This window comes from Adiantum capillus-veneris, chromosome 22 (assembly GCF_014529385.1).
Source record: "Adiantum capillus-veneris isolate H3 chromosome 22, ASM1452938v2, whole genome shotgun sequence".
NCBI classification, from domain to species: Eukaryota; Viridiplantae; Streptophyta; class Polypodiopsida; order Polypodiales; family Pteridaceae; genus Adiantum; species Adiantum capillus-veneris.
In genome coordinates, this window is record NC_140952.1 from 25178154 (window position 1) to 25197557 (window position 19404).

Genomic DNA, 19404 nt, shown 5'->3' on the forward strand with positions numbered 1-19404 from the left:
ACCTCTTCTCTCTCTCTCTCTCTCTTCAAGTTTTGCTTAGTTAGTTGCAATTTCTCACGTTTGTTGCAATATATCTTTGCCTTGGAGTGTCCAAGTCTATTACAGTGGTATCAAAGCTCAAAATGATGATTCATTCACGAGGATCTAATCCCTTGTGTAGCACCCATCGGTTCTCGTGCGGAATTGACAGAGACGATATCTCTCCGACCGTTGGTCGCCGGGGAGATGAAGAAAATATGAGTCCCATCGTGGGAATAGAAGAAACCAACAAAGATTTTTGCAAGTCTTCGATGGGGAATCTCGATTCTTGATAGAATGGAGTGACCCATGTATGAAAAGATTGGTCAAGTACTTCAAAGACCTAAAATATTGGAATCACTCGCTTGACAAGGTTCACTCCAAATGGTGAGAGGCCATCCATTTTCCTGTCAAGTTGGTAATGAAACAGAAAGCAAAGCTGAGTGCAGAAAAGCAGCATCTGTACTCGTAAAAAGAGTTTGACAAAGCTCTTGAAAAGAAGACAAACGAATTGATGAAAAGCTTAAAGTACTCTTGGAAGAAGAAGAAATCAATGGATTTTCGCTGAGAATCGACTTTCGAGGTGGTGAGCAAATCCAAGAAGCATGTTCATTTTGAGAACGACCCAAATTTTTCTTCGTCTTTACAGAGTTCCGATAGTTCGTCGTCCTCTAGATCTAGTGAGGATGAGAGAAAGCGGAGGAAGGAGAGGAACAACAAGAAAAGAAGATTTTTTTAAAATTCAAGAAGGCACTGGGAGCCATTTAGCAGTTCAAAGGAGGAGACCTCATCCTTTGTGAAAATTTAGACAATAGAAAAAGGACAAGAAGACAAAGGAGTTCAAGGATGGGGGTCAAGGAGTCAAGTTTGATACGTTTTTAGGCTACTAGGACACTCATCGAGCCCTTGAATTCATACAACAATTTGACGTCGCCTTCTCAGGAGGTCATTTGTCGGAACACTCCAAGGTACGAAGGGCGGCAACGTACTTGAAAGGAAATGCACAGACGTGGTGGTCTACTTTGTTGGTGCACAAAGAAGCACCTAAGAAGTAGGTAAAATTCAAGAGATTTTTCACTTCTGCCTGGATAACGAAAGAATATGAAGAAGATGTCATCCCCAGTATAACCGGCCTATACAACGTAGAGGGCGGTACTATTTCAATTACCTGTTAACTTTACACAGAGCACTGAGAAGGGAAGAGAACATAGTTGCGTCCAGCGACTAGAATGTCACTGCGCACACGAGACCGACACCCTGTAGGCCCCAAAGACTGGCGCCCCTTTCGGTATTTCTTTATTCAAATAAGGTAGACGATTCGACCACTTAGCACAAGCTTTCACAAAGCTGTCCAAACCTGGCGAGGGCTGAAAATGTAGGTTTTCGACCGAATTTCGACAGCATAACGGCGCAAAAACCCCTGTAGGTCAAAAACACCTGTCTAGGACGGATTCCCTCGATATCTGGAAGCTTTCTGGTGAGCTGTCACAGAAATTCAGCGGGCTGTAATTCTCTGTTTTTCACTGCCGGGAGCCCAACAGCCTGTACACGCATCCCAAGGCTCTCACGAGGCTCCCCCCATGTTCCCTTGCAGTTTAGGTGCGAAACCCTGAACCTGCAGAAAAACACAGTAGGCTGTAATTCCCTGTTTCGGATCGTTTTTAGCGGAGCGAACACGCCTACGCGTGTCCCAAGGGCTCCCGCACGCAATGAGACAGTTCCCCTGTGAATTGGACGAGTTTTCACGCGAGAAAACTCTCCAAACTCGCAATCTTTCGTGATGGAACTGTGCGTACCTGTGGGGGATTAGCAATTAGCTAATCCGGTTCCTGTTCAGAAGGCTCTTGCCTTGGCAAACGCGCATAAACCCCCAGAACTGTACATAGGTCAAATGAGAAGCCCACTAGTGGGGCATAACATACTGTACGTAGGGGAGAAAGAGAGCAGTATGTAGCGTGCGGGGCATCACTCCCGTCACCATACTGTGCATAGAGGGCAAGGTAAGCATTCCATAGCTTCTGTATCTGCTACAATCCACCTGAGGCTGAAAATGGTGCCCCCTTTGTTGATATGCAGCTCGTTTTTGCCTCCCAGAGTGGCAGAATCGCTCACAGGCCGACACGTCGCCCAGTTTCCGAGTTTGGGCTTTCCCTGCTAAAAATATCTCAACTGGTGCGTCAGTTGACTTTTCAGCAGAGCAATAAAATGTTCCCCTTGTCATTCTAGAGCTAATGACGCGAACGCATTTTCCGGTCAAAAATAGCAGTTCCCTAAATTTTAGGAGATGCTTCCATGGCGTCCCTATCGGTCTCTTGACCATCATTGAAGACTACCATTTGACCAATATCTACAATGTGGGTTAATTTACTGGCCCCTTTCAACTTACAAAGTTGCAGTGACTTGACGAGTGGCCCAAATTCCAGTTTGGCGCACACGAGCTTCCATACTCATCAGAATTCAGTGTGAACTGGCCCGGGCAGTCCTTGTCTGACCGACCTAGATCCCCGATGTGAGAAACCCATTTGGCTGCAGCCGTTTCACACTGGCCATGCAATGTCCACTTGCACCTTTTCAAGGGTTCCGGAACAAACAAGTAAAAATAAAATAAATATATCTAATACTTATTTACGGAAGGCAACAGGAAAAATACACCTCCTGGTGACACACCCCACCCTTGAAATACTGCAAGCGACCTCGCTTGCATGCCAATAATACATGCAGATATCTCCTGATATCACATATATTCTATGATGGGAATCCAAGATATACATGCTTCTGGAAATGTAGCGTTGGACGATTAAACAATCCCACCAACCTGGCTACGACACATATATCAAGCATAGAAGTCTTCTAGTGTACTCTTGAGCACAAACTTCTCTAGCTAAATTCTGTATGGAAAGAGTAGATACAATTGCTTAACTACTCTCTTGAGCGTCATGAACCATGCTCTTGCCTTGCTCCAAAAAGGTTGCATCAAGTCACTGTGGGTTCCATTTGAAAGGCTTCAAGATACAATTGCAATAGCTGAGGTGAATCAAGCAATTCAGACTCTTCCATCCATTTGGCATCTAATGATGGATAGTTCTTGAACTTCACCAAATAGCGTCTTGCAACTTTTCCTCTAACCTTTCTTTCTTTATGTGCCAATATCTGTTCAGGAACAAGGATTTCATCCAATTCTTCCACTTTGGGTGGTTCCTCATCAAGCATATTCTCTGGCACATCACCAACAAAGGGCCTTAGAAGGCTGACATGAAAAGCATTATGTATTTTCCAGCCTTTTGGTAGCTTTAACCTGTAAGCTACATCGCTGATCTTTTCTGAAATCTGAAAAGGACCATAATATCGCATACTGAGCTTAGGAAACAAGCGTTCCTTGCCTTTCCTTTTCCTTAACCTGGCCTTTTCAAAGCGCAAAAGTACCCAATCACCAAGTGAAAATACAAGTTCACGACGGTGACGATCAACAACTTTCTTTTGCTTAGCCTGAGTCTTCTCAAGAGCAATCTTTATCTTCCTGTATGTTTCATCCATATCTTGCACATACTTGTCTGCCTCAAATATCTTGTCCTTAGTCTGCAAAATGTGGGACTTTCTTTCCTCCTTCCACTATCTCAAATGGTGCCTTACCTGTTGATGTATGCACAGTGTTATTGTAAGCATATTCAACCAATGGGAGATGGTGTTCCCAAGTTGCCTTGTGCTCTGAGACATAACATTTGAGTAGGTCCAAGACAGTAGAATTTGCCTCTTCTGACTGTCCATCAGTTTGCGGATGAAACGAAGAAGAGAACTTGAGCGTAGTGCCCATGTTCTCAAACAATGCCTTCCAGAAAAGACTCGTCATACGTGGATCCCTGTCACTGACAATTGACTGAGGCATCCCATGATATTTAAAGATATTGCTCATGAATTTCTTGACCATGTGTTCTGGCTTTATCTTCTTCCTAACAGGAATGAAATGGGCTTGCTTACTGAACCTACAAATGATAGTCCAAATCCCATCATTTCCTGTTTGCGTCCTTGGAAGATCAAAGATAAAGTCCATTGCTATGCTTTCCCATGGCCTATCAGGGATCGGCAATGGTTGCAACAATCCCGGCTGCTTTTGTCTGTCAAATTTGACTTTTTGGCATACTAAGCATGATCTTACAAATGTGTCAACATCTTGACGCAAAGCTGGCCAATAGAAGAATGCCTCAACCCCTTTCACTGTCGCATAAATTCCACGATGCCCAGCATAAGGTGGAGCATGACTTTCCATCAAAATCTTTGGCCGTAACTGTTTAGTAACGCATAACTTTCCATGCATCATGAGAAAGTCATTCTTAAGCATATAGTGCTCATGATGTTGCCCATCAACAAGCTGGTCATAGATCCTTGCAAAATCTGAATCTTCAGCATATTGTGTCTTCATTTCGTCTAGTTCACAATGGTACGGAATTGACACTGCTGAAATTTGGGGCTTTCGTGACAACGCATCAGCCACCACATTCTTTTTCCCTTGCACATGCACAATCTGAAAATGGAACATTGACAAGATGTTTGCCCATCGCATGTGCTTCTCAGACAACTTTGTCTGTGTAAGAAAATATTGCAAGGTTTGATGATCCGTTTGGACAACAAAATCAACCCCTAGCAAATAGTGTTTCCAACTAGTGAGAGCATGAATTACTGCCAGCAATTCTTTCTCATAGACTTGCAAGTTCCTTTCAGTCTTCAAAAGAATTCTGCTCTCATATGCGACTACTCGGCCATTCTGCATTAGAACTGCACCAAGACTATGGCCACACGCATCACATTGAACCACAAAAGGTTTAGAAAGATCTGGAAAAGTAATTACCGGATCTGAAGTCAGCTTCTCTTTCAAGTGTTGGAACGCTAAAATTTCCTTGGCGGTCCACTTGAAAGTAACTCCTTTTCCTTGTAGTGCATGGAGTGGAGAAGCAATCTCAGCAAAATTTCGGATGAACCTCCTGTAATAGGAACATAAGCCTAGAAAGCTTCGAATGTCATGTACGGACTTCAAGTCTGGCCATGACCTAATTGCTTCCACTTTAGCGGGATCCATGCGTACCCCATCCTTTGAAACAATGTGCCCAAGGAAGTGAATCTCTTGCAAAAAGAACTCACTTTTCTTCGCATTAATGAGTAGCCTATTCTTGCGTAGCTCATTGAAAACTGCGGTCAAGTGATCCCTATTCTCCTCTTCAGACTTTGAGTAGACAATCATGTCATCAAAGAAGGTACCCACGAAGTTTCTATGTGGTCTAAAAATTCTGTCCATCATTCTATTAAATGTGGCAGGAGCATTTGTGAGACCAAATGGCATGACAAGAAACTCATAGAGACCAAATGTTGTCCTGAACGCAGTCTTATGGACATCTTCTGGTCTAATGCGTATCTGATGATACCCGCTCTTTAGGTCTATTCTTGTAAACAATGACGCTCCCACAAGCCGATCAAGAATGTCATCTATCCTCGGTATGGGGAACCTGTTCTTGATAGTATTCTTATTTAAGGCGCGATAGTCAATGCACATGCGCCATGAACCATCCTTCTTCTGCACTAAGAGTACATGCGAACAAAAAGGGGATGAACTGGGCTGAATCAGCCCCTTCTCTAAAAGCTCGTTGACCTGACCCATAATCTCTTTCTGCTGGGCTGCACTAACCCTGTATGGTGGTCTATTCGGTGGACTAGAACCTGACACAAGATCTATAGTATGATCCTCAGGTCTCTCAGGAGGTAACTCCCCTGGCAAAGAGTCCGAAAAACAATCACTGAAACCACTCAAAAAAGTTGACCTGTCTTTATCTAAGGTAGACAAATTAGATACAACTTGAGGTACTTCTTTTGCAAAGATCAAGTACGCAGAAAGATGATTCTTTATTACAGATGAAATAGCAGAAGCAGAAACAACTGGAACAGACTCGCCTTTAAGCTTTACATCAAGGACATGAGTCTTTCCTCTATGTACAAGGGTAATCTTTTTGTTGTAAGTATCCACCATAGCATGCAACCTGTAACACCATGGGATACCCAATAACACATCACAGCCCTCAAGCGGCATAATATGAAATTCTTCCGCATCCACATAGCTCTGAATGTGCAGACGAAGCTTTCCCAGAATGGGAGTAACAGGCTCTGAATGTCCTGGGCATGCCAAACCTGCTTCCCCTGTCATACCCATCTCCTCTGCACGAATGCCCAACTTTGATGCCAATTCTGGTGATATGAAATTTGCACGGGCTCCTGGATCAAAGAAAACCAGCATTGTCTGGTCTCTAACTTTGCCCCAAGCTCTGCACAGCTCCGTGGCATCTGTGTTTGGCTGATCTCCAACCAAATCTGGAACAAGTCCTGCACTCGGCTTTGGCTTCTTCCCTTTATGGTCTGACTTGTCATCCTTATCCTGTGACTTCTTCTGTGGGCACTCATTTGCAAAGTGTCCTTCCTGTTCACAAATGTAGCATTTCTTGGCCTCCCTAAGAGCTTTCCTTTCTTGAAAAGTTTTGCCAGAAAAATGCCTTTTTTGTCCTTGTCCTCGTTCCGAAGAAGATTTAGACTGCTTCTTGGACGTATCAGCTTCTTCAGTGGAGGGCTTCTTTGTGGGAGGCTCAGAAGGCTTTGCTGCAACATTGCCCTTGGCTGAAAACTGTTTGCCTTGGGACCCTTTCTTGTGGCTATTAAATCCATTGGAATCTCCCTTCGACAGATTGCTGGCCACTCTTGCATTCTCTATCAATTGAAACATATTCATGACCGTAGTCTTTGTGCAATAGTCCCTGATTTTCTTGGGCAATCCGCAACAATACTTCTCAATTTGTTCTGACAATGGCACAAACCTGTAAGAGGTGACTGGCGATAGTGCGGCCCAAAACTGTTTATTGTACTCTTCCAAGTTTGCACACTGTTTAGCATTCAACTTGTGCCATTCTGTCATCACATCCACTTCAAAAGTGTTTGTCAACCATGCAGGCGGAAAAAGTTGTTTGAATTGGACCCACGTTGTTGGGGCTTGACCCTGGTTCAACAATGCGGTCCACCATTGGAGCGCATTCCCTTTCAAGAAAGTGGCAGCCTTGCGTATCTTTGAAGATTCCGTGAAGTTTCCTCCAGCATAAGCTGCATCGAACTGCTGTATGAAGGTCAAAGCCTTTAATTGGCCCTCAGTTCCTCTGAAAGTTTCAAACTTCACTCCCTGCCCACCTTCCTTGTAATCCTTAGGCTGACTCAAAGGAGCCACATTATCATAAACAGGTGCCTGTAGCAGTGGTGCTCCATGAGTGTTCATTCCAGTACTCGCATCAACTGTTTTCCCTGTCATATCTGCATTTTGTACGTATGGCTGCGAAAAACCAGCCATACCAAATTGTGTTCCAGGCACTCGAAACTGGCCATAGGCACCCTGAAAACCTGGTTGGACACCCATGTTCGAGTACATAGGGTTACCCATGCCTGTTTGCATTGTCCCGAACACATTCCCTGGCATATATCCTGTGGAAGGTCCAGCCATAGCTTGAAACACTGAACCACCTCCAAAATAACCAGGATAAGTATTAGGTAATGGAAGGGTCTGACGCATAGCCTGTTCATTGCTCCCTTGACCATTCACAAATGGTTCCTGTCCAGCTAAAGCAAGTTGCTTTGGATCATTGGACACCGCTAGTTGCTCAACCACATGGGCTTTCCCTCGAGCATCATGAGTCCTCTGCGCATTGGAAATCTCCTTTTCCTGCAACGGCTCAGTCATGCCCTGTGTAGGAGGCTGAAAACCTTGTGTCGGAGCCTGTAAGAATTCCTGCATCCTTGGGTTGTTAGCAAACTGCTGAAACATATCCATGCAACAACGCAGTTGAGTTCTAAACAACCTGTCCTCTTCTTGAAGAGTTGAAGGAATTTTCTCTGTGCCATGTGAGGAAGATCCCTCTTCAGGTACTTGGTCTCTCTTCTCTGCCATATCGACAAGCTCTGTGTTGCTTTCACCCACAACAATCCACGCTGCACTTTTTGAAGAAAAAGTGACTATCCCGTCGATGGAACCATATAACCGGCCTATACAACGTAGAGGGCGGTACTATTTCAATTACCTGTTAACTTTACACAGAGCACTGAGAAGGAAAGAGAACATAGTTGCGTCCAGCGACTAGAATGTCACTGCGCACACGAGACCGACACCCTGTAGGCCCCAAAGACTAGCGCCCCTTTCGGTATTTCTTTATTCAAATTAAGGTAGGCGATCCGACCACTTAGCACAAGCTTTCACAAAGTTGTCCAAACCTGGCGAGGGCTGAAAATGCAGGTTTTCGACCGAATTTCGACAGCATAGCGGCGCAAAAACCCATGTAGGTCAAAAACACCTGTCTAGGACGGATTCCCTCGATATCTGGAAGCTTTCTGGTGAGCTGTCACAGAAATTCAGCGGGCTGTAATTCTCTGTTTTTCACTGCCGGGAGCCCAAAAGCTTGTACACGCACGTCGCATCCCAAGGCTCTCACGAGGCTCCCCCGATGTTCCCTTGCAGTTTAGGTGCGAAACCCTAAACCTGCAGAAAAACACAGCAGGCTGTAATTCCCTGTTTCGGATCGTTTTTAGCGGAGCGAACACGCCTACGCGTGTCCCAAGGGCTCCCGCACGCAATGGGACAGTTCCCCTGTGAATTGGACGAGTTTTCACGCGAGAAAACTCTCCAAACTCGCAATCTTTCGTGATGGAACTGTGCATACCTGTGGGGGATTAGCAATTAGCTAATCCGGTTCCTGTTCAGACGGCTCTTGCCTTGGCAAACGCGCATAAACCTCCAGAACTGTACATAGGTCAAATGAGAAGCCCACTAGTGGGGCATAACATATTGTACGTAGGAGAGAAAGAGAGCAGTATGTAGCGTGCGGGGCATCACTCCCGTCACCATACTGTGCATAGAGGGCAAGGTAAGCATTCCATAGCTTCTGTACCTGCTACAATCCACCTGAGGCTGAAAATGGCGCCCCCTTTGTTGATATGCAGCTCGTTTTTGCCTCCGAGAGTGGCAGAATCGCTCACAGGCTGACACGTCGCCCAGTTTCCGAGTTTGGGCTTTCCCTGCTAAAAATATCTCAACTGGTGCGTCAGTTGACTTGGCAGCAGAGCAATAAAATGTTCCCCTTGTCATTCTAGAGCTAATGACGCGAACACATTTTCCGGTCAAAAATAGCAGCTCCCTAAATTTTAGGAGATGCTTCCATGGCGTCCCTATCGGTCTCCTGACCATCATTGAAGACTACCATTTGACCAACATCTACAATGTGGGTTAATTTACAGGCCCCTTTCAACTTATAAAGTTGCAGTGACTTGATGAGTGGCCCAAATTCCAGTTTGGCGCACACGAGCTTCCATACTCATCAGAATTCAGTGCTAACTGGCCTGGGCAGTCTCTGTCTGACCGAACTACATCCCCGATGTGAGAAACCCATTTGGCTGCAGCCGTTTCACACTGGCCATGCAATGTCCACTTGCACCTTTTCAAGGGTTCCGGAACAAACAAGTAAAAATAAAATAAATATATCTAATACTTATTTACGGAAGGCAACAGGGAAAATACACCTCCTGGTGACACCCAGTGCATCAGTGTTTTCAGTTTTCAGCACTTAGACACAGCAGATCCCGCCCCTAGCCTCGCGGATCTCACCTACCCGCAGCAAATCCTCGCCGTATCGTAAGATCAGCCAGCATTTTTAGATTCAGCCGTTGTCCGCAGATTTGAGCATGTGCGTTTTCAGTGCATCGTCGTCGCGTCGTTGCCATCACCGTCCTCGCTGACACAGTGTCCGAATTTAGCAGAAAGTCAGTGTTTGCAGATTTCAGCCCGTCTTCGTCGTTGTCATCATTGTCGTTGACATCGTCGGCAAGTCCATTGCATCTAGACCATTTTACCAGATTTGTGCAATCAATAGCTTGCCATAGAGAGAGGGGCCCCTTGGAGGAGGGTTTGAGAATCGTCTGGTGTCGTATTCTCTTCTCTCTCTCTCTCTCTCTCTCTCTTTGTTTGAGCACCTTCATTCACAGTGTCATTCACTGTGATCATTGCACTCTGTCACTAAAGGAACAAAAGGCTCTCCCTTCCGTAAGTAAAAGGAACCCTAGAGCACAGTTCGGAGCACTCATCTTGAGCAAAGTTCAACATTCACTTCCGCTGCACCTTACAGGTATCCACCGGCTCATCCTATTATAAAGAGTCGAAATGGAACACACGTGCAGGCCGACCACCAGGGGCGTTGAGCTGGCATGGTGGTCCCAAGCGACGTCGAGCACAAACCTGCTGCTAGTCCTCCTCTGCCACATTTGTCTCGGAGGTAGTACCCGCCTATGCTTTCTATGTCTATGTCCGCTGAGCTTGGCCAGCCTTAGTAGGCTGGGTGTGTGTCGCGTGTTGAGGCATCCTTTGTGGACAAACCTTTGCAAGATGGCCCATCTGTCTACAAATGAAGCACTGATTTGGGAGTCCCAAGTTCTCCATGTTCTGAAGGAGCCAACCACCACCCACCCAAGGTAGTTAAATGACCTTCGAGAGGGTGTGGGTGTCTCGAACCAGAACATGTACTGAAGGTGTACCTGTTTTCTTAGGAACAACGGAAGCTGTTGTGTGTAGTGTCTACAAGGCAGTCCCAATCTCGAAACCTACCATGGAAAGTAGCGGGAGATACTCTCTCCTCAGGCCAAGGAAACGAATCAAAATGGACACGTTTGCCTCCCTCGACAAGAGCATCGGTAGCTGGATCTAAGAAATGGCTCAACTGTTGAAAATGAGCTATGGCTACTTGGATGGCTAGGGGGCTCATCGCAATGACCTTGGACGCCATCTCGGAGGTCTCAAACTCTATCTGATAGTAGCCGCATCCGAGAAGCTGAACGTCGATGATCCTTTCTACCTCTGCTAAAAGGTGGGCCTAAAGGAGGTCACGCACCTCCCTCTGCTAGGTCGGGTCCCAGATGCCAATGATCTTGCAGATAACAGAAATGGGCTAAAGGAGTGTCACCCCTGCCTGTAAGCTCGCTTGCTCAGTTGGCGAAAGAGCAAGTCGAATGGTGGGTTTTGTAGAGTTGGGCGAGGGGGCTTCAGTCTAGTCCCTCTGTGGCGGAGCAAAATCCTCCATCCGTGTCTACTGTTGTGACAACGAACAAGGACATGAAGAATGCTGAGGATGAGGGTCAGAAGGCGGATAAGGGTCCTCCAACTCCTCCAATAAAGAAGAAGGGAGAGCAACACGGGGGGGGGGGAGGATTTCAACGATGGAGAGGGGGGTGGAGGCAGCAACAAACGAGCTTCCCCCGATGAATTTGTTCTTTAGATTCTCCGATTTTCTTTTTTTTTGAGGGGGTAAAATTATGCCTCTTAAGAGTTCAATATTTGTCTTTATGAACCCATTGAAACTCTCAGAGCACTAGGCTATATGCAATGGAACGACACCACCTGCCAACGAAAAAGAACAGATAGAATAGACTTTAGGCACCTCAAAACAACTAAATTAAGAGAGAGACAATCCACACGAGACATGGATTGGCAGAGTTCCACTCCCAAAAGGCACTATCCCCAAATCCTGGCCCCCTTTCGGTATTTCTTTATATTGCTTACACAAAGTACAAGCTTTGGGAACTCTTCTTTGCTTCTACACACGGTAGAATGCCAGGGAGAGAAGAGAGCCCACGCAACATATTTAAAGGTCCTTGTCACAAAGTGCTGACGTGTCAAATCCCTAAAGAAGGGAGCCAACTTGCAGATGTCAGCCGAGGGGCCTAAAAGTTAAAACCTAAGAAGAACAAGTAACAGAAGAAGTCCTAACAACTTATGGGGACCCCCTCCGATGGGGCCCCAAGTGACATAAAGGAAATAAAGCAGGACCCACACACATGCAAGAAATTGCGTAGCTACTGATGATGTGGCAGGTTGTACGGATTTTTGAGTTTTGCGTTGACTGTTGACGTGGCAACTGTACGGATTTTCGTAAATTATGCTGACAGCTTTTTGGCATTGCTTTTGGACTAGGAGCTTTTGAGTTTGAAGGCTTTTCATGTAAACTGCTTTTCATAAGCCGAGGGGCTTTAAATATGTGCTAAGGGCTCATTCTCTGGCATGCTTCCTGTAGAAGGTGAAAAATCTGGAGTACCGGCTTGTACAGTGTTGATGCAATATAAAGAAATACCGTAAGGGGCGCCAAGGTTTGGGGCCAATACTCTCTGGGTGGAATTTCGCCACTCCGTGTCGCGTGTCGTCTCTCTCTCTCTCTCTCTCAGTTCAGTTGTTATTGAAGTGCTAAAAGTTTGTTCATTCTGTTCTTTTCTATTGGCACGTGGTGCTCGTCTTGTGACAACTGTATCAGAGCATCAAGCGTATGCTTTTCTGAAAGCTTACCGGTCCTACAAACGAGCAGACAGAGCTATTGGAATTTTATTTGAGGTATCTTCGGCCTCCGACCCCGGACTTATTAGCCACTCCCACCCTTACTTCATCGCGCATCGGGCGTGCTCCCGTCTTCATCACTCTGTCTTACAGGGCATAAGCCATAAAGAACCCAAGACAAGGAATTCATGGATTTAGTAGAATATTTTGCAGCTTCTGCTCAACGAACTCCACGACATTCTTTCGCAGCATCCTCAACAGAATCTTCCGATGCTACAAAGTTTTCAACAATTTTTGAAGTACATGTTACCCCCTCTGATGCCCCAAGTGGTACCTCCTCCTCCGGCATCAGAAAGTACGACTCACGAGAGCTTCCAACTGGCAAACTTCTCAGTCGTCTTTTCCGATCCGGGGAGTTTTCAAGAATATGGTGTAGCAATCCGACCCTAATTAAGTGCAACCGCCTTTGCCACCGCCATTGCCCCCACCTCCACCACCACCACCACCGCCACTAGGCTACAATGGTTGGAGTCCATATGGATACCCTTATTATCTATACCCGCGATATGCGCCTAACCAACCCAAAGATTTCAAAGATGGCAGCACGACAGTCAAATTTTTCACTTTTTTTGGGGTGAAAGATCGGAAGAAAGCATTACAATTCCTACAACAATTTGACAACATCTATGCTTTGGGCAACTATTGTAAGGTGCAACGGAAGTGAATGTTGAACTTTTCTCAAGATGAGTGCTCCGAACTGTGCTCAAGGTTCCTTTTACTTACGAAAGGGAGAGCCTTCTGTTCCTTTAGTGAGAGAGTGCAATGATCACAAACAAAGTGGCAAACACTGTGAATGAAGGTCCTGAGACTGAGAGATAGAGAGCGAAGAGTACAACACCAGAATGTTGTCAAACCCTCCTCCGAAGGCCCCACTCTCTATGGCGAGAGCGGTCTACTATTGATTGCACAAATCTCTACAATGCTTGGACTTGCCGACCATGTCGACGACGATGAGGACGATGACGAGACGGGCTGAAATCTGAAAACGCTAATGGCTGAAATCTGCAAATCTTTATCTGCTGAATTCTGACTCTTATGTCGATGACGATGTTGATGACGACGATGCGACAACGATGTGCTGAAAACGCAGATGCTGAAATTTGCGTTTTCCGGGCTGAAACTGCAAACTTCAATGGTTGGCGAAGATCTGCTGCGAGAAGGTGAGATCTGCGAGGTTCGGGACTTCTTCTGCTTTGTCTAAATGCTGAAAACTGAAAACGTTGGTGCTTGTGATGATTTTGTCGCGATGGAACTGCAAAACGTCGGGGTTGATCTTCAAACCAAAAACGCTAGGGCTGATTATTGTTCTGCTGTGGAAATTTGCTAATGCTAGGGCTGATCTGTGGTCGAGCTGTTGCCAGGCTGCTACAATGCAAAAGTGCTGGCTGATCTGGGTGCAAAACGCTAGGCCTTCTTGCAGATGCAAAAACGCTAGGCCTGCTGGGGGTCTTGCTGAGAAGGTGCCTGTCAAACTGAAGGTCCTGCTGTCTCTTCTGCCCAAAAGTGCTAGCGCTGGGTTTTCTTATATATATTCATAGTCAAATTGCCCTACCCAGTTCCCAACAAAAGTTACTTAAAAATAATAAATGAAAATTGTCAAAAATAGGGAAAATAGGTCTATGCACTGTAAAAATGCTCCTGATAGGTTCTGATGGAAATTTGATGATCATGTTGTGTGTAACCAGAGGATATGCATCTAATCTAAGTGCCTGGACATGTACGGTCTGCGAACAGACTCACAAAAGTGCCCGATTACTTCCTATTCTAGATTGACTGGACTGAATTGAACCCTTGTCATGAAGTAGCTTGTCCACGTGCACATAGGGTTAGATGTGTCACGTGACAACTATACAGAAGAATCCAAGATTTCTCGAGCAACGGGATTTCTTAAAGATAATGCTATGCAATGGTGGAGTTCAATCGCGACACAACCTCATGCTCCAACGACCTTGCAAGCTTTCAAGACAGTTTTTGCACGCAGTTACATGACGTCTATGTTTGAAGTCCGGATTTTGGCAGAGTGGGGCAACGTGAAAATGCTTGCCATCGAAACCATGGACGAATATAACCAAAGGTTTCTTGACATGTACCTTCCGGTATCCTTCTTTAGATTTGTTCCCTTGGAGGCCCAATGCGAGCGATACACCATTGGAGTACCATCACCATTGCAAGAATATTATCTATCCAAGCAAGTCTCTACCATGCAAGAACTTATGGACCATGCCGCGGTCGGCTACAAACTGATGAAGGGAAAGCTAGAGTTTACCACAAAAGATCTCTAGCCACTAACCACAACTCTCGGCAACAACAAACAAATTCTCAAGAGTCTCGTGGAAATCAACCGCAAAGGCCTTGTTTGACGCCTCAACAACGAGACACCTTACTACAAGAAGGCCGATGCTTTGGATGCTTTCAAACAGGGCATAATCATTCTAATTGTCCCAAACGCACTGATAGACCAGAGGAGCCGACGCCCACACCAACGGTCGACAGAACCTCAGCGCCACCTCTTGCTAAGAGAGCTAGACCTGCTATTGGACTAGTTCCTGATATTTATGGCATACGCCTTGAGAGTACAAAATGAATTGTGTCGAGCATATGGCAGAGAACTTCATCCATCCAAAATTCTTAAAGCAGATGCACTTTGATTATGATGCAGAGGGTGGAGAAATTGAAGCTGAGCTAGCCGCGGGGCAAACTCAGAAAGTGGTATCGCTCATTGGTGCTCTTCCAGTTGCTATTCAAGATTATCATGGAAAAGCTGATTTCCACATCATGAAGTTGGGCAATTGCGACGTTCTCTTGGGCATGCCTTGACACGACAAGAATGATGCGACTCTCCAGGCTCGGAACCGAACCATCATTGTGATGCAGAAGGACAAGCCAGTCGTTCTCAAAGTTCAGTTGTCCGAACAAAACCTCGAATGAACTCTCTACTTGTTTTTTTTTTCTTTATAGCTAGAAAGTATTGTTTGAAAATTTGTTTGAAATGGATGGTATTTGTTTTGAACTTGTCTTGGCTTTGACCGGATGGCCATCCACGACAGACGTGAGGAAGCTCAACACAGGGGACTCTCCCCCAGGTAACATTCTACACAACTTCACTATTTCCAATAACTAGTTAAATGTTAAAACACAACTGAAGGTTCATCATCACCAACCTAATGGTAGGAGTCTTGACAGTGAAGGTGGAAAACCTAACTCTCCTCACACTAGAGTAGACATACAAAGTCCTAGGACTCTTCACCCTTCTCCTCCCCCTATTCTGAATACAAAAAAACCCAAGCCCAGTGAAATCTCTGAAGGCGAAATGGATCAAGATGATGCATTCATCATCCCCTCTGACACTCTTGATGCATCGCAAGAACAACTTCAAGACAGAGTACTGATAGGCCTATGTCATGGTCCCCGTCCTTCCCTTGACACCCTCAAGAATTGGATTCAAAAAAATTGGTCTATTAACAACTGGGAAGTTAACCATGTCCAGTACCTCCCCAACAATTATTACCTTTTTTTTTGGGAAAAATCTGAGAGTGCTTTACAGGTGATACGCAACAGTCATTGGATAATTAAAAATACTCCTATTTCCCTGTTCAGATGGTTTGTAGGCTTCAACCCTAAAGGAGATAAACCTACTTAAGTGCCACTCTGGGTAGATTTTATTGATTACCCTGTCCAGTACTACCCTTGGATAGAAGAAATAGGGGGGAAAATAGGCAGTCATTGATCAAAAGGCTAGAGGAGGTTTCAATCGCAAATGGGACCCCCAGCTCTTGATAGAGGTTGATCTCTAAACCAAGAACCCAAACAGGAAATTCCTATAAAAAATTCTCAAGGAGACCTCCTTCACATACAAAAAATCCTTTATAGGAACCTCCCTAATGCTTGCTATCATTGCATGCAACAAGGGCATTTGGTCAAAAACTGCCCCATCCTTCATCTTGTTATCCCTCTTGCTCAGAAAGCCTCGGATAATGATAACTCCTTCCAACCAGTTAATAGAAGGCAAGGGGAAAGAGGACGAGGTCCAAGACAACAGTATAAGATGGTTCAAAACAGATTTGCCCCTCTCCTTGAAAGTGTATTTGATCCTTTTGATTATGATTATGAAAGTAATAAACAGGAATCAGAAAGAGCTCAAGATCAGACAGTTCCACTCTCCCCCAACAAAACAATGGAGGTTCCTTCTCCTGAAGAGACTAACCTCAAGGCACCTGATAGTCCCTCCAATCAACCTAGAGGACGTACTGACTCCTCATCCAATGAAGAAGACAACAGAGTACCTAGTACCCAACAAGATATTCATGATGATGATAGAGCCTTAATTCAGGAACTCCACCAACAGGGAAATGGAGACTAAACATCAACTAGCCTCTTCACCTCAGCCCTCAGTGGACATTCTCATGACCCAGGCAGAAGAAGAGACCCTCCCACAGTCCTAATCCTCCAAATCCAAGAGGAAGAAAGAAAAAACTACAGATCCCAATCGTGCATCGATGTCCCAACTAAAACCCTTCAAGGCTTCCAAGAAATGAATTGCCCCAAGATCAAAATTCTCGGCTACAACTGCAAAGGTCTTACTGATCCAGTCAGGGCCATGGCAATCAAGAACTGGTTGCTTGACAGTAGCATCTCAGTTGACTTCATCTGTTTGCAGGAAATTAAAACTCAGGGCTCAAGTCTACACAACAATCTGAAAAGACTGGGAGCTCAGTTCAATTGGTGCAACACTGAGCATGATGGTAGGAAAGGAGGAGCCTCTTTAGGGATTCACCACAAACACTCTGGTCATATTGGAAATTTCTCTTTGTCTCCTACTCATCAATGGGTGGCAGTAACACTAATAGCACCTTTTAACTTTACTATAGTTAGTCTTTATGCTTCTTAGTCTACTACTGACAGGTGTAGGGCTTGGACAGAACTTCAAGGTCTCCAAGGGCCCATTTTGTTAATTGGAGACTTTAACATGGTTGAGTCAATCAGTGACAGATGGCAACTTAAGGGACAATCCATCAATGGAACAGAGAAAGACACCTGGGACACTTTGACTGGCTCACACAACCTTATAGACATCTCTGAAGACATTGGTACTACCTGGTCCGACAAGCAGTCTGGAACATGCTACAGGGCAGCTAGACTAGACAGAGCCTACATGTCTACAACTCTGGCTCAAACAACACTGGCATTTCAGATCATCTTCCTCTCATCATAGAGTTGGATAGAAGTGAGTTTGACTTTAAAGCAGGATGGCCTCATGTTGACAAGACTTTGTTCAAACTAGAGACTGTGAAGGAAAAAGTTTTCTCAGACTGTTTTGGTGAGTCTCTTTCCCCTTTTAAAGCTTGGGATTCTTCAGCTGCTCAAACTTTGAAGCTTTTGATGGAGTACAAAAATAAGGCTGAAGTGGCTAGAAACCAGATAAGAATGATGATAATGGATAAAATCTCTTTTATTGAGAACTCCATACCAGCTGGCAGTCCTCCCTCCCTTGAGCTGGTCTCCCTCAAAGAGGATCTTAGGAAGGAAGAGCTTCTTCTAGCTAGCAGTGCCCTTGCCTCAACTAGATCTTTTTGAGTAGGCAAAATTGATAGGTCCACCAAACATATCTTTAAGCTCTTGAAAAAGAAAAAAACATAGGATTACATCCCTCCTCTCAGAGATATTCATGGCAGTAAAGCCCAAGACCCCAAGGGTAATCTCCTTGTTGCTCATCAATTCTACTCTGATGTTTTCTCTTAGCCCCCTTCTAGGGGTGATCACATTACTCATGCAAGAGCTAAGATAGCCTTGCTTAGAAAAAAAACCATCACTTCTACAATGGCTCAACACTTGGATTGTAACAGACTTTGACACTCCAAGTCGAAATTCTACCGCGACACCACAAGAATACACTTCAAAACAGTTCACAGTTCACAATTGATTCGACACTGGCCCGGCGGAGTTCCGTGCCTAGATATATTGGCCCCAAAGGCTGGCGCCCCTTTCGGTATTTCTTTTTGTATTAATCTGCTACTCAAAGTACAAATGAGTGGTTGGGACTCACTCTCAGACTCTGCGTCCAGATGCTCTGAGAAGTGAGAGCCCAGGCCACTAATATATAGGTTTACAAGGGATGCTAAAAGCAGAGCCCAAAAGCTTCAAAATCAAAATGTGTAAAAATAAAGCATGCTCAATATTTTCTCTCACAAGGCCTCTTAGGGAAAAATAAAGCAAGTCTCTCTCTTTCTCTTTGCGTATACAAAAATAAAGCATTGCAACTTTTAGCGTGGAGTTTTTCAGCCAGCGCTTGCGTAAGCTTTTCCCCAGCGCTAAAAAGCAAAAACTGGCCCGCACTGCTTTTCTGTACAACTGCTGTCGCAAATGGTAGGCGTCCGTACAGTAGGCCACATCAGCCACGTCCGTACAGCAAGCCTTGTCAGCCCCGAACCTGCCACATCAGCATTTTCCATGCGGAGGTTCCTACAAGAGATGGTGTGCTCAAATGGCGCCTTCCCCGTGGAAGAGTGTATCATGTTATTGTAGGCAAATTCCACCAAAGATAGATACTTTTCCCATTGAGTCTTCTGATCCGAGATGTAAGACTTCAATAAATCTAAAACCACTGAATTGGCAATCTCGGATTGCTTGTCAGTCTGCGGGTGGAAAGATGACGAGATGTGCAACCGCATGCCAATGCTCTCTCAAATTGCCTTCCAAAACAAACTCGTGAATCTGGGGTTCCTGTCGGATACAATCATCTCGGGCATGCCATGTAATCTGAAGATTTGGGCCACAAACAGTCTCGCTAAGTGATCCGGCTTGACTGTTTTCTTCACTGGAATGAAATGAGCCTGCTTGCTAAATCTGTCAATAACAGTCCAGATACCATCGTGACCACTCTGTGTTCTCGGGAGATCAAAAATGAAATCCATTGCAATACTTTCCCAGGGGCGTGTGGGTATGGGCAA